The 16,531-nt window shown below is 55.0% G+C and overlaps 1 long non-coding RNA gene across 1 annotated transcript in view; it reads left to right on the top strand.

Moving 5' to 3' along the window:
* Nucleotides 1-12,031: 12,031 nt before the first annotated feature.
* LOC118177753 overlaps nucleotides 12,032-16,531 on the top strand; it is an 18,138-nt gene continuing 13,638 nt past the window's right edge. The window contains exon 1 of the long non-coding RNA XR_004755912.1: nucleotides 12,032-12,041. This is a non-coding gene — a long non-coding RNA (uncharacterized LOC118177753). The remainder of the gene's footprint in view (nucleotides 12,042-16,531) is intronic.

Raw genomic sequence — 16,531 nt, forward strand, 5'->3', positions numbered from 1 at the left:
AGAATTTTGGTTTCGCACCCAAAAGACAGGCTTCAGCCTGACCGCCCTGAACCACCCTAAAGGCTGGCCACCAACACAAGCCTGCATTTTCTCCCAGACCTTTCCCGGCTTGCTGCACTCCCCAAACCACTCATGTGTCTTTTTGGGGGAGCAGACGCGGTGCAGACGTGGCTGGAGGAGGGCTCCAGCCCCTGCTCGTCCCACAGCTGGGTTCAGCTCCGCCGCTGGCACCTTCCCACCGCGTCCTCAGGCACAACCCGGCCCAACGAACTAAAGCTCCTTCGTGATCAGCGCGTACCTGCTCACCCTGCAGCTCCTTCTCGTGCCTCACCTCGCAGGGAACGTCAATTTGCTCTCAACAGCACGGACCTACGCTGTCCTTAGAGAAGCGTGGACGCAACTGGAAGCGACTGGAGTCCTGCCTGCGAGGTGAGGAACCTGCAGGAGACCACAAGCCCGGGACAGCCCACGCGGAGCTAGACCCAATACCACAAAGCAGACTTGTGACAGCAACTTTGTGATAGAAATAAACGCACCTGCCACCCGACTGTAGGAGTGAACCGAACGTGAAGTCCCATTTTCCCCCGTTTTTAACATCTCCCACCTCTTTTTGAATCTGCACAGGGACCAAGGAAGAACCTCACCCCCTCCTGCAGAAGACAACGCGCCAATACCCACCACGTCCGCTCGGGCTCGGCGCTGCACGGACTCAGCCCAAAGGTTTCCCTGTCCCCGAGGAAGCCTGCAGCTCTCCGAGCAGCAAGAGCTGCTCTTAGAGCCCAGCAGGGCCTCGCTACAGAACCCACTCAATAAAACCCATTTGAAGCTGACAAACAATACCGCGGGGACAAAGGCAGCTCCCTGCTCGCAGCTGTTGGCCACGAAGCACAGCACTGAGCCTGCTGGGACGTCGGGGCGAGGCGAGCCTCCCGTCGCGGCGTGCAGCCCGGGGCCTGCCCTCGTCGTGCACACCAGGACACGCACCCGAGAGGCAGGTAATGACAGGGTTCCTTACCTCTGGTCTGGGATACAACACAAACCACCTTTGCCTTAGATTTGTGGTTTCCATTTTCGTCGAGCTGTCAGTGAAAACAAAGTAGCTGAGCACACGCTAATGCTGCGGTAGTGCCCCCGTAATTATGACTGGGTAGGAGATTTCATCTGCAACCACCATTTCCTCCCCGAAACGAGGCCGTTCTTCAGCTCAGCTGTCACAAGGCTAGCTTGCAAAGTGCTTCTTTTTGCCTGAGAAGCAATGGGAATTAGTTTAGCCCCCGTCAAGCTCTCACATAAACGTCAACAAGCAGGGATGCGGCCCCAAAGCCGAAGCCTGATGCGCCCTGTCGGCGTCCTGCATCGTATCAGGGAAGGAGCAGTGCTGAGACCCTGAAAAGACAGACTAAACCCTGAGGAGCATCTCCCCTTTCCCAAGCAGCTCACCCGAGCTTCACAAAAAGCCAGCATTGGAGTCAGGAGCTGCTGCTGGGCATTGGCTGATGCCAAAACCTCCCTGAGCACCCTCAGCGCCGCCGCACACCCGGCTGCATCCCAGGAAAAGCGACCCACGGGGTGCTGGTGAAAGCCCGAGCTCCCACCGGTGCACGATCAAGAACACAGAAGAGGCACCTCTAAACGAATTCCGCACTGAAAGACAACGTTTGCACCTCTTGGGGAAAAAAAAAAGCACCGGAAACCTGCGCTGCGTAGGTGTCTTCAGTGATCTGAAGATGGAGTCAGAGTTCCTGAGCTGGACACAGCTCAGCTGCTTGGGACCGAACCCCTGCCCTCCGCACGGGCACTCTGCCATCACATCACCTCGTCTCCAGCAACCTTCCATCCCATTCTTTGGTTCAGCGTTTTAAACTGTTCGGGTAGAGTTTGTAGTTCAGCTGCAGCCGCCTTCCTCCTTCCCCCATCTCAATACAATTCAATTATTTCTGATTTAATTATTTCACTATCTGATTATAGAATTTAATTATTTCTGATTAAGAGATTTCCTTCCAGAAGCCCTCCCCCCAGAATTTATCCTGCCTGTGTTCCACAGCTTCAACAAAAGGTGCCCCGACCACAACAGGGAAAACACGGACGAATTCCCATTACCGATCTGGCAAACTCTTTCCAACACCCGTACGGGGCAGGAAGGCATCCCAGCGTGAAAATAAGCCCATAAAGTTTCTGAGCAGGAACATTCCTTTTTTTTAAGAAACAGAAGTTCCATTCTCACCGCTGCGCACAAAGTCTACGAAGCACTAACGACATTTACATGAGGGCTGTGCTAATTACGTGCCCCAAGCTGATTCTGATCGCTGGGAGAAGCGGAGCCTTTCGTAGTGCTCCTCCAAGCAGCCTCGGGAAGGGATCAGCCCCGCTGCTAATTCACACTCGGCCATTCTCCTTCCAGACGTCCTGGAGGATTTGGCCTGGTACGTTCACCAAGGCTGGGGACAGTCGTGGAATTGGTGCACGGAAGCAGCGACGCTCTCCTGAAACCCCCCCGTGAACAGGAAGGCTTCCTCCTGCTGCCACTTCAGCCACCCCAGCTCAGGAAGGCCAATTTCCAACCATTTAGCTGCGGTTAAGAGCTCAAGCAAATTAACCGCTGCTTCTTCTCGGCCACAAAAGGACCTTCCACCGTAACAAGGGCTACAAAACCACGCCGATCCCAGGCGGTGCCTGCGGGCAGGAGCACAGGACTGCCCCGCACACCCGGCTGGCTCACCTCACCTCGAGATCCAAGAGCTGAGCGAGAATTACGCACACCTCTCACGGTGGGCACGAGTCAACGTCGGTGACCGCACGTCAGGAGCTTCACGCAAGAGTTAAAATCCAAATCTAGACTAGGAAAAATCCTTAAAAATGAGCTGTAAGCTGTGATTCTCTGGTGACCTCTCTCTTACGCCGGGTTCAGCCTTTTTGTTCTGTTCGAATGCTGTGTCCTTGGACATCGGAGCAGGTTCGTTAGCACGCTGACCCCCCCCACGCTCCCCAGCACGGCTATCAACCAGCCCAGAAACTGCTGGTTTGCTCAGCAAACAAGGCCTCTTGATAGGTGCCGGCACGAGGAACGGTTGCACAAGTACCCCAACCCCTCCGCCTCCAGCAGCGCTCCCGACGAGTATCAAGAAGGGAAGGGGCTCGGTCTATCAGCGCAACCCAATGTGTAAAAAAGGAGTGAAATTATAAAAAAGGAGTGAAATCGTAAAAAAAGGAGTGAAACTGAAGGATGAGGTCACTCAATACGCCTGTTCCACATCGCATTTTTTAGAGATGTTAACCCTAGCGGGACCTAAGTCCATGCTGACCCATACAAACTAGAGAAATTAACACACTTGACTCTGCTTTCAAGGCTTCAAAGGCGGCTCTGAGAGAGCTCCAGGAGGTAGAGAGCTGCATGAAGATCTGGAAGCCACACGTATAAACACAGAGCATTTCTGGAAACGTGAAGAGATGCTGAAATGATGTTAGGATTGCATCCTTACCTGCAGCTGGGGAATGGCTCCATTTTAATTGAAAGCTGGCATTAGTCCTGCAAAACACACCTTCTGGGGTCAGCTCTAGCAGAAGGCGGCAGGTGGCGAAATTTCCCATTTGAAAGAGAAAAAAGATGCTTCAGCACAGCTCATGCTTCCGAGGCGATGCCCTCAGCTCTGGAGATGTAGCACTGCGTGTCCTGCTTGCGTGCAGCGCTGCTGGACGTATGTGGGGCTCAGCACCTCTCCATCCCGACCCCAGCCCCGTGCCCTTCTAAGGAACAGATCCCAGCGCCTGGCTGCCAGCAGCCCTCTCCCACACGTCCACTGGCCCTGGCACACGTGCAGGGCACACGTTCAGCAGCCTTGCCGCATAGCTCTGCTATGTGAGATAAGCAGCTCGCTCCCAGCCCTCCCAGCTCGCCAGCCTTGCCGCCTTCAACACCCAGCACATCGCTCCACGCTTCCCAACGCAGAGCCAAGCTGTGCTGAAAGGACACGGACAAAAAATGGTTGCATTTGCACGGATGACACCAACCTACGGTGACAGGTTTCTTAAAGAGAAGCTCAGTCTGCAGGAAGAACAGGTCATCGAGGACTGGCTATCTCGCTGTACAAAGGAACTGCAGCTTGATCCATCCTGAGCCTCCTTCACAGGCCTCCTCTGACAATTACTGACGCTCACGGCAGCCTTCAGGACTGGTCGGTGTCCTTCCTCTGACATCACCCGGACATATGATGCAATTCACATGAGGCCAGAGGGTGCTCGTCAGCCAGCTGTGGGGTTTGCCTATACAAGGGCATTTCCTAAATGACTCCGTGCGGGGAACACTCCGGTTCTTCAAGAGGTGTCTACAAACAGCAGTGTTTGGACACACAGCTTACAGCCAGCAGCTGGGTAACAGCACCGAGCAGCCACTCCGGAATCGGGTGAGCTGTAAAACACCCACACCCAAAGGAACACAAACCTACCGTGGCTTTCGCTGGGACCTAAGTTAACACGCATGTGCTCGCACATCCCGGCAGCCAGCACGCAGTCTGCAAGGACAGCCTTCAGGCACACGCTCTGCTGGTGATGTAGGGCTGTTTGCTGGGGCCTGGAACCGCTCCTGTGTGACCTCTCCTGTCCTTGGGATGGGTGAGAGAGCCACAGGGATGAGCTCAGGCTGCTCGACCATGACACCTCCCCAGCTCCATCCTCATTTTAACAACCGAAGGGAATGAAGTGGCCAGCTTCTTCATTTGGTTCCCCTTTGGTCTCAGGTTAGCTCTGGATATTAACCATCTTGCAGACAGCTTTTGCCACAGCACAAACTAATGAGGTCTTTGTGTCCCATTCCTGTATCTGCACCAAAGAGCTCGCCACAGCAAGAGACAAAGCACCCCGACTTCTCCAATGTCTTGATAACGTAACATGAGACTGAATTTGGGATTAAATAAGCTTTTTGACAGGAGGAAGCATTCACCTGCGTGACCCAAAGCAAAGAACAGGCTTCCAAGAACTACCAGCCCCGAGGAGCCCCCAGAGCCAAACACCTGAACTCTACAGAGCTCAGCTCAGCTCCTCCGTGCCTGCAGCGTCACAGACTGCCGGTCAGCTTGAACTGAAAACAAAGCTGGAGAAACTACCGAACACAAAAGCTTCCTCGAGGGAGCAGCACGAGTCAATGTGCAGGCACCAGGTGAGGACAGCCAGGCACAGACCAGAGAAACCACACCTGAACCCCCAAATGCCTTGTGAAGAAGGATCCGTGGTGTCAGACTTGGCTGCAGGGAGCAGCGCTGCCTGCCCTCCTCTCCGCTAGCATCAGGAAGCTCGTGGAGCAGCTGACCCCAGCCGAAACCAGCCTGCTGAAGAAACAGCTGGTTTTAATCCAATTCAGTTCCTCAATTTGTTTGTCACATGGCCCACAAACACTTGTTCCAGTATAAAGGAAAGGAGTGAGTGAATACACAGGGCCTCTTCTTCTCTATGTGGAGCAGTTTTAGGTGTTTACACAGCTGCAGGCCAAAACAGAGGTCTGGCACTGAAGCGCGACACTTGCGGTCCCAGAGAAGGGATAAGACCAAGGCAGGAGGGCAGCAAGGCTCCCAGCACCACAAACAGGCTCAAAAATCCTGCTGTTAACCATCGGATCCTGCCTGCTCCTCCGTTCACCCTTTCCGCATCAAGATGCCAGCCTTACCTCTCTGTGCCATTTGTGCCACGCAGGCCAAGCTGTGCCTTTCGAAGCTGGATACCCCTGAGCATCCACGATTTTGACAAAACAGGATTTGTTTGCTCACGTTTAGAAGTTGATTTGAGGTCTCTGCTACAAAGCTACACCATTAAACCCTCCCAGTGTGCTGCGGAGCAAAACCCTGCGGTGCCGAGAGATGCCAGCCCCAGGGTTTGAAACGCTTCCCTGAGCAAGCTCCCAGCCCAAGGCCGGCAGGACTGGGATTCCAGTTCAACCAGTTCCTTCTGCCCCTCATTGCTCCCATTTCCTGGGAGCAGCCAGCAACAAAACCCCACTCTAAGCTGGAATAAGCAGCAGTGGAAAAGCTCCCCGCACAATTAAAGGCAATTCCAGATTCCAGCCGGCCAGCAGCGCCGTGCAGAAGCCCCGCTCTGCTTCCAGCACAGCCTTTGTCCCACAGAGGCCGGGGACACAAAAACCTCACGGCAGAGCCTGCCCAACAAAACCGTGCTGTTAAGGGACCACATCAGCAGTGCTCCAGCCCCAAAACAGCTCGAACAAACTCCTGATTAAACTCCCATCCCCTAACACCCCTCTGACCGTGGGGCCTGTGGCTGACGGAGAGGGTCCTGGTCGGGCTGAGGCGCGACCTGCCCCAAACACCCCCACAGGCCGTCACTTTCTTGTGTGCCCTCCTCCCATCCAACACCACAGCACGGGAAGGAAATAACCCCTTCGCAAAGGAAGCGATAGCCCTGAGAATGGGCAATAAAACGCTGAATTGGGGGCCGGCCTCCCGCCTCCCTCACGGCCACCAGCACAGGCCCCGCGGCCTGCAGGGATTCATGGCAGGGCCTGCTGGCTTTGCTGAGGGGAAAAGTCATTGCAGGAGGAGATTCCTGGTGTGCTTTGCCACACACACACTGAGAACAACAAGCACCAGAGGCTGTGAAATCTTCCTCATTCTTCTTGTGGCCCCCTACGTGCTCTTTAGGGAAGCTGGCAGAGACTCGCTCTTACAAATTGCACGCATCGTTATACTTCATCCCATCAAACGGCAGTGTCTCACCTGACAGAACCACCCCTCTGGTTGCCCAGACTCACAAAATCTATCCAATCTGCTTAAAAGCCAGAAGAATGTTGAAAGGAACTGTTTGCCGAGCTCCCTAAACGACAGCAAACATTGCACCCCACACCGGCCACTTTAAAGGCAGGCAAATGGCCACTGCTACACATCACAGCCCTCTTAGCGGCTCCCCGAAGTACAGCTTTCTAGCAAGTAATTATTCTTGAAGACAGAGCTTGTGGGGATGCTGAATTTAAGACTCAAGCCTGCACTGCAAGAAAGCTCCACCAATACAGTTCTAGCAGCTCTCATGCCCCAACTACTACAAGCAGACCTCAAAGTGAGTTTCTCCCTTCAACACAATCGGAACCGGCAAACAAACCGGGACCTCCACGTTACCTGCAACGCCTCCGAGCAGCGGGCAAAGTCTCTCTGCACTTGAAACCGCAAGGAACAGGCACGGAAGGCTGCCCCCAGCCACACCACTAAGGGAAGCACTGAGCAGCCTGCTGGCACACACCTCCCCGTGTGCCAAATACCCCGACTGCTTTGCCGGGGCTTGAGAACAGCCGTTTAACCCAATACACCCATGGGACACAGGCAAAAGTCGCGCCAGCGAACCTTGCACGCGGTTGAGAACCAGGATTTTTAATCGGCGTCTCTGGCAGACTCTTGACAATCTGATTCTGATTCACGCAGACACAAATCCACTCCCAACGCATTCCCATTTCAGCTGCCCTCGCTGTCAGAGGCAAGTCTCGTGACACTTCAGAACCCGAAGTTGGGACCAGAAGGCTCCGTTTGTTCGCTTCTACAGCACTCGTGCTCCAAAGGGAAGCGAGGATGCACAGAGTGGACAGTGGTAAATGAAAACAACAGCACAAGCTGTCACGCTTCCTCCAGAGCAACTGCTAATAACAGCTTCAAGACGAGGTTTTCATAGAATCATAGAAGTTTTCAATTAGTCATTTTTTGCTGAAGCCCGACTCGCTGCTAGCAGGGCCAGCCAGCTCCTGAGGACACATTTGGCTAAAAGCACTTCTCCCGGACCAACGCTGCAATGTAAGCTCCACAACGCACCATATTTTGTCAGGACACGAGAGCAAGGCGACGCACAGCTTTAAATACACAAAGAAACCCTATCCTCCACGTTATCTTGATTATGCAAATCAAAATCCCTGCTCCTGGCACTAAGAATGAAGGCTCGAATTGCCTCCGCAGCAAAGTCACCTTGAGAACACCGAGGAGTTTGAGGTTTTCAGTAAGGTGGGGTTAAACAGCAGTTGTAAAGAGTGTCCTGACAGCGCATGAGCCAACAGAAGGGACTGCATAATGCCAAAGCCTGAAGGAATGATTTGTGGAGGGTGCTGGAAGGACACGGCACCATCCACCCACGTGTGATCCAGAGGTTCTGCTACCTTGACTGATAATCAGAACGTGGGAAGCTGAACTTATCACAGCATAAAGAATCCTCCTCCTGCATTTCCTTAGCAAGGCAGCACAGTACAAAAACTGAAGGAATGCTTGTGCTTAACGCACCACTAACACAGAACATCCTACACCGTTAGTCCTATAAAAATCACTGATCAGCAGAAAACTTCCACAAATCAGCCACAATATTCACCCCAAACCCCCGGTGAACTGCAAGTGAACTCCACCCTCTCATTAGAGATTTCACTGCTATAGAAACCGTGATTAAACACGAAGGGCCATGAATCAGCTACCTGAAACAAAGGTACGCCTCGGCCGACACGGAAGCGCCCAGCAGCGGGGCACAGACCGGCGTTGCAGGCTCTGGGGGCAGCCCACGGGAACTCCAGCGTCGAGGGCCAAACCAGCAGCAGCTGCGGACCTGCAGCTTTACTGAGATCCCACAAACCTTTAACTTGCCTCACCTTCTGGGCTGCTTGGTTTAAGGGCCATAGGAGGGCTGGGGGAAGACGACATGACTTACCAGCAGGTCCCAGTATAAGGGCTGAACAAAGTGGATTTAAAGGGAGGTTTAATTTCCCCCCGAGGCTGCTGCTCTCAAATCAGAATAAATCCTCCAACAGAAGAGATTATCCATAAATTTACTCGTTAGAAATGTTAATATATCTAGTGTTTATTCAAGGACTGCTGCTCTCTCCGTGCAAGAGCATCACCTACACAATTTATATGAAAGGGAAACAGATGTCTTGTAGTTTCTCCCACCACCTCCCTTTCCACACTGAAACACAGCACACCAGTTTCGTACATACCACTTTCCGCGAGTAGCAGTAATTTACAGAAGAAACAAGGCAAACTTGCTCTTGTTACACTAGCAAAGCTCTGAAAAATCCTCCCCCGTAAAGAAACAACCCAGAAAACAATACCCACAGGCAGATAAGTCCAGTGTGAAACCTGGCAAAGCGTTGAAATAAAAAAAAAAGCACAGAGCTCAAACTTTAAAAGCACGTTCCCAATGGCAACACGCGTTTGGCCACGGTGCAAACGAAGAAGCAACTGCTCGAACGCCGCTGGCTCAGCCAAACCACAGCAGCAGTTACCCATCCACGTTGCCGGACTTACCCAACACGGACGTGCAACGCTCAGATAAAGGCTTCCTCCTGTTACTCACGTTCTCCTTCCCAAAGGCCGCATCTACACCCTGCGCAACACGTAAGAGATGGGACCCAGACCAGTACAACCTGGCTGCTAATTACGGCCCTCAAGGCTGAGATGCAATTAGTATTTCCCTCCAGCTATGAACAACAAGAGCATGACTACGCCCTCGCTAAGCACTTTTAATCTTGCGGAGGATGAAACAGGTACAGGAAAGTGTGGCTTGCCTGACATCAAACAGCAAGGCAGCGGCACAGCTGGGAGCTAAATTAGGCCTCCTGTCCACCCAAACATCCTCATTTTCCCCGTGCTCAGAGACTGGTTGACGGGTACAGAACCCAGCCATTAGGATTCAGATTGAAGGCTTCGTTCTGAAGCTAAAAGCAGAGGAGAAGTACTGATTAATGTAATTGCCAGTGTCAAACCGATGCCGGGGATGCAGCAGTCTCGCAGCGCTCCCTCGCTCTGTTTTCCACACCTGATGCGTTCACGCAGCGACCTCCCTGCCTCACGGACAGCTTCCGAACGTGGCCAAGACAGCCCCAAAAAGCTTGCTTGGTGAATTCACCGTGAACGTTTCCCACCTTCTCCCCACCAACGCCCCCAGAAGACTCGGCGAGGCTGTCACTCGGGTGCGTTACGAGACGAGGTGCAGAAGGAGCCAGCCCGAATCCCGGCGTCAGGCAGGGCAGCTGAGCAGCCCACGCATGAGCAGAGTTTTCCAGCCTGGGCACTTCCCTTCCTGCAAACCCTATTTTATCTTCAAATCCAGGAAAAAAAAAAAATAATAATCCGGTGTTTACGAGACAAGTGAAACAGAACAATAACAGCAGCAAAACCCACTCCTTGCACTATCAGGTGCCAGGCTGAGTTAGCAGGTATGAATTTTGCTCAAGTTTCCCCGCTCCCTCAGTGCTGGCCCTCTGTTAACTGTCCTCACTTTGCACCGAGCAGGTAACAGAAAAGCCAGATGGCCTGAAGCCACGGCTCATTTCAAAACTGCTGTAAAACAGCACAAGCCAAGACAGCCCGACAGCACTCATCCGACAATCCCACCCCAAAGGTTGATATTGCTCTAAAAAGGCGCAGCTGAGCCAAGAGAAATCGTGTTTAAACATGCCTGCAATCTCACTCGTGGCTTTTTTTAGTCCATAATTACGGGACTGCACGTTAAAAGCTGATCTGGAGGCACAAGATGAAAAATGCTGTGACCTTGCTCACCTGTGGGCCTGATCCACAGCCAGGAGGAACAGGATCCAGGTCAAGTTAAAGCAGGATATGAGCGCTAATTTACCTCTCAGCACAAGGTAAATGAAGCCCCAGTGACCCTACAGGGAACGTGCCCCTTTCTCTCCTGCTACTAATCAAAGATCTAAGGGAGAAAGAGTTTGCTTCTAATTATTGGTTCTCTTCTGGCACCAAACTCCCTTTACAGGGGAGCAAACCCCAGTGGGCTCTTCCAACTTCTGCCATTTCCTACCCAACAGTAAATGACACCTGGTTTGCACCAGGCAGGCTACACTTAATACCCCTAACAAGACCAACGCTGGCAGCACAGAGCATAGCCCTTAGCATCCTCTCCCAGGTCCCAGCTGATGAAGACACCCCGTGCATGGATCAGCAGCCGAAGTTCTGTGGGTCCACCCCAATTGCTGCTGCCCACATCGCAGCAGAGCAGCAAAAATGGGTTCCCAGGGAACCCGGGGATGCCTGCTCAGCCAGAGCCCAATCCAAATGATCTGTCCCTGCGGAAACCCGCTGAAGTTTCCCGCACCAGGACGCGCAGGCTGACCTGCCAACCTGCCTCCTGCAGCTCCTGACAATACACCAAAGCAGCAAACACCTTTGAGCAGCTTTGGAGATCAGAGCAATCAATAACGTCCCCCCAGCAGCCCCTCTATGCCTCTGCAGGGTGGTCTTGCCAAGACAAGAAATAATATTGACAGGAATTACGCTTCCACCAGGCACTGCTCGAACAGATGATTACCCCCAGCCCGTATCAGTGAATTTACTTGGCCACACAAAAATTCCCCATTTGACTTTGCGAGCAGGAGAAGAGAATCAGACAAGAGAACAACCGCCGCAAAGGCATGTGAGTGCAGCAGATGCCAAAGTCCCCTTAAAATTGGCTCAGACACGGCTGCACGCTTTGTTCAAAGCTCATTCCCCGAAGGCGACGACCTTTGGCTTTTCCCCCATCCATAAGCACCTCTGGAAGCTTCACGTCCACGAGCAGCCTCGCTGAGGCCACGGGCACCAGAGCAAGTGGCAGAGAGCGCTGGCTTGCAACCCTTACCTCCGAGGGTCGCAGACGGCCAGACCCTTTTTCCTTTTTCACTGGGACCCCCCCCACAACACGGGGTTTGTGGCAGCAGAGCCCTGAGCAAGCCCTGGTGCTAAACGCCGTGCCGGGACGGAACAAGCCAATGCCTCTCAATCCGTGAGCCAAGTTTACAAATCAAGGCTTCTCAGCAGGACTTGGGCCAATATTTTCTTGCTTACGCCCTTAGAAGCTTACAGTCTGCAGGGCAGAAAAGCAGACGCCTCCGCAAGGTGGGCGGTCAATGAAGGAAGCCCTCCCGACCTCTTAGGAGGCTGCTTCCAGCTTAAAATCGATGGCGGGGATTAATCTCGATCGATTTTAGACAAGTCCGTGGCAGCACATCTCGAAGGGGGCCTCTTTTGTGGATTACTTAGCTAAAGGGAAACGGGGCTGTCGGTGCCCAGCGTCTCTGCCAGGGGGTCCGTGCTGTCAACGGCAGCCTCCTGGAGCCCGCGAGGTGAGAAGGTTCCGACCCCCTAGCTCACGTCCCGTTCAACTTCACCAAAGTCCAACGATCTTCCCCCACATCTGCTTCAAAAGGCAGGCGGCTGGAGCAGTCAGGCTCGGAGCTCAGCGCCGGGGGTAGGGAAGTGCCAGGCTTGCTCAAACCGACCTCGTCGGCACGCACCTTCTCTGCCCCGTGACACCCAGCAGACACGGTGACAATGCATCGCCCGGCTCCGCTTTGGAGCTCAGCCCCGCAGCTGGCAGGTAAGCAATCCCTGCCTGTTCTGTAGCCAGCATGCCCAGAGCACCAGCACAAAAGAATAAAGTTAACAATCCGTTTACCCCTTCCCTCCTCCTCCTCCGACGGCTGCTGCTAGCCAACGGACTGGGGGGGAAGAAAAACAAATCTATTTCCAGGATTCGGCGGAGAAGGCTCGTTTGGAGCCCTCTCAATTTTCCTATCTTTGCCGCTGGTGCTTGATGTTATTTCACACGATCAATTCGCTCAGCTACGAGACGAAGCCCGTTCCTTCGGCTAATAGCATTAAAAGCCTCTCTCTGGAGATAATTAGTCCTCCCTCCCCCACCCCGTCCCCAGCGCGACGTGGAAAGAGCACACAGCCCTCGGTAAACAAAGAAATTCAACCGGCGTGCCAGCCGGGCTGGAGCTGGGCAGGAAGGCTGCCTCTCACCTCCCTATCTCAGCACAGCTGATAACCAGAACCCAGCCGACACCACGAGCAGCACACCGAGCAGCACACGCCGCGGCTCCTTCCCATCGATGACCTCCTCCGTCGCTTAAGCATCACCAAGAGAATTCCCTGTTTGCAAGGAGCAGAAGCCCCAGGGATTAATTAGTCGCCCTGAGAGGTTTTGCGTGGTCACCCTCTGACCACGAGAGAGCGGGGCGGGAGGAAACCTCCCCCCGATCCCAAACCCATCACGCAGCCATCAGTGAATCGCGCCCGTCTCCTCACAGCCACAAAACTCCTCCGGGGCACAGAAAAGCTGAGGATGGTGAAAAAAAGCCCAGGAAAAGCCCTCCTGGCCCCTCGAAGGGCCGTGCATCCCAGCTGGCCTATCTCCAGGGCGCTGCCTCACCTGAGAGGCACGCCAGGAATGCGCCCTTTGCTTTGGGGGCACGCTTCGGAGGGCCCCCGGCCACAGGTGTGACCGCCGGCTGACGGACGCGTAACCCTGCGCGAAGAGAACTGGAAACACTTCTCACCACGGCACCGACAAGAGCCACTAATTAAATGACAGAAATAGATCTCCAAAAGGACTTTTTTTTTTTTTTTCCCCTCGACACAAAGCCTCACGCTGCCATGGCAGCGCATCCGTCAGCGTTGCAGGGGCTCCCACCCCTCCGGCAGGAGAGCTTTCCCACATCTGCATAAAAAAACCACACAGCACACTTCCGTGAGACATCCCAACTCAACAAAAGCTGACTCGCAGTGCCCGGGACGTGGAGCATCCCTCCCCTGAGCTCGTTGCACTCCCGCCATCACCCACGGCAGCAGCGAGGTGCCGACATCGCCCCACCAGCCGCACCGCGTCCTCGCGCTCCCTGCAGCCCCCCCACAAAACTGAGAAATGAACGTGTCGGGGTGACCACGGGGATGTCCGCCAACTTGCTTCATGCCCAGCGACAAAAAAAATATATCATCAGTGCAACTTCCACCGTGGCATCGCCCCCGGCGGCCAGACCCAGGTTCTGTAGAGCTCGTAACTGAATATTCATCACCGGCTAATAGACCTCCAGGAGCTGCGGCGTCAGCGCTTTTTGACACACGTGATACCCCAGCACATGCCAAACACAATGAAATTGGATCAAAATAGAAGCCATTTGTTTCAATACAAGTGATTTGGCTCTCAAAACTGTCATCAAATTAAACTGGAAATCAAATTAGCCAGCGACTGAATGAAGCAGAAGGCTGTATAATCACAGATCACCGATCCAGCGGCAGGAAAACAAGGAAGCAATCACGTTCCCCTTGTTGGTGGCAGCCTCTCTGCCCCGAACCCCAGCAGGACTGACCCTCCCCATCTTTTTTAGGGCCTTTTAGGGCCATCCAGCTGCTTCCTGGTGGTCCAGGAGGGAAAAATTCCCTAACAAAAGCACCCTCCGAGGCATCACCTGAGAGCAGAGCGAGCCCTGCGAAAGCACAAGCAGAAAGTGCTCAAAACCACGTTAATTTAGGACGGATCCAGTCGCTTGTGGTGCTCTTGGGAAGGACAAGTCTGAACCAACTCTGAACAAGGAAAGGGATTTGTGACTGTCACCACGCCAGGTATTAATTTAAATTGGCATAACCGCGTGCCAACGAGGTTCCATCATAACTGGCCTTCTTCTGGCTGTATTCCCCCCACTCTCATTTAAGAAGGAATTTAAGCTATGTAAGATTACAGTTTTAGGTCCTGTCTACTCGTAAGGGTAATTTGGATTGATTTAAATAGTGCGCTTGAAGAGCAACAGGCGTTTACGCTGCAATCACGGCAGGCAGAGGGCTTTAATTGCACTTCTGTGCAACTTCCACCGCACGGGCACGTCAGGCTAACTCAGCTGAAGCGATCCTGTTACCTGCCAAGGCAGCACCACACAAATCCTCAGGAGTCCCCTTGCAACGAGACCCTGCCCGGGACTCGACGATGTTTTCCAAAGGCAACTTTCAAGTTTACGACCCACTCCTTCCTACCCAAGTCAAGGTTTCTTTGCGCGCTGGAGCAGAGGAGCAGTCGCAGGCATTCGTGTTTCTCTTCCTAGTTTGTGGGAACGGCTCCTTGGCAGGTCGGAGAAGGGCTTTGAATTTGTCCTGGGGCACGCAGCTCCTGCAGCCCCAACACCTCCTGGCCCTGCTGCCAGCCCGGAGGGGCACCGAGACCTCACCTACCTCCACCTGGACAAACACAGCCGGACAAGGAGGGGAATAAGTCAAGAGGAAAGAATTAAACGAGCGCAGCGGGGGCGTTTCAAGTTCCACACCATCGGGACGGGACGGAGCAAACAAAGAAACGGCACCGGGGCTGCCGCAGAGGGCAGAGGTTGAGGCGCAAGGCGTGAGCACCACGGGACGGCACGGCCGGGGGCTTGGCACTGGAAGACACCCGGGGAGGTGACAGCCCCCGGGCACACAACGGGGCACGGTCCCCAGGATTGGGCCCAGGACTGGGGCAGGAGGAGCAGGACCCCCCCATAACCCCCAAATAACCCCCCCAGACCCACATAACCACCCCCAGCCCCTCATAACCCACCTCACCCCCCTCACAACCCCCCCATCCCTACCTAACCCCCCCCAACCCCCCCAGCCCCTCCTAACCCCCTTCAACCCCCTCCAACGCCCCCCTCATCCCCCCATAACCCCCTCCTAACACCCCCAGCCCCTCCTAACGCCCCTCACAACCCCCCCCAGCTCCTCTTAACCCTCTTCGATCCCCTCCTAAACCCCCTCAGCCCCCCATAAGCCCCCCCACTCCTACATAACCCCCTCACAACCCCCCAGCCCCTCCTAACCCCCCTTCAGCCCCCTCCTAACCCACCCCCATCCCCTCATAACTCCTTCACAACTCCCTCATAACACCCCCAGCCCCTCCTAAAGCCCCTCACCCCCCTTCAAACCCCCCTCATGACCCCCCCCAGGCTTTCCTAACCCCCCTCACAACTCCCCCCAGCCCCTCACAACTCCCCCTCACACCCTCATAACCCCCCAACCCCTCCATAACCCCCACTCCTGACCCCCTCCAGCTCTTCCTAAACCCCCTCACAACCCCCCCAGCCCCTCCTAACCCCCCTCACAGCCCCCCCAGCCCCCCCGAGGGTCCCGCTCGCAGCCGCCCCCCCCCCCCAGCCCCGGCCGCCCGCCCGCCCTCACCTGCCGCCCGCCGCCGCTCCCCCGGGCCGGCCCCGCCGGAAGCCGGGAGGGGAGGGGAAGGGGGGGGCGCGGAGCATGCCGGGAGTTGTAGTCCCGGGGGCACGGCCCGCGGGGGAGGGGCAAGGGGAGGGGACTGGGGAGGTGAAGGGGGGGTATAGGGGGTTTTGGGGTGCTGGGGGGCTTTGGGGTGCTGGGGGGAGTTTTGGGGTGCTGGGGGCTTGGGGTGGGTGATGGGAGGCTAAAGGGGTTTGGGGGGTGCTGGGGGTTTTTGGGGTGCTGGGGGTTTGGGGTGGGGGATGGGGGCAGTGGGGTCTGGGGGGTGCTGGGGGTTTGGGGTGGGTGATGGGGGGGCTAAAGGGGTTTTGGGGGTGCTGGGGGTTTTTGGGGTGCTGGGGGGTTTTGGGGTGCTGGCTGTTTGGGGTGGGTGATGGGGGGCAGTGGGGTCTAGGGGGTGCTTGGGGTTTGGGGTGGGTGCTGGGGGGCTAAAGGGTTTTTTGGGGTGCTGGGGGGTTTTGGGGTGCTGGGGGTTTGGGGTGGGTGATGGAGGGGCAATGGGGTTTGAGGTTGATGGGGAGTTTTGGGGTGCTGGGGGG

Source organism: Oxyura jamaicensis, chromosome 23, assembly GCF_011077185.1.
Source record: "Oxyura jamaicensis isolate SHBP4307 breed ruddy duck chromosome 23, BPBGC_Ojam_1.0, whole genome shotgun sequence".
NCBI lineage: Eukaryota > Metazoa > Chordata > Aves > Anseriformes > Anatidae > Oxyura > Oxyura jamaicensis.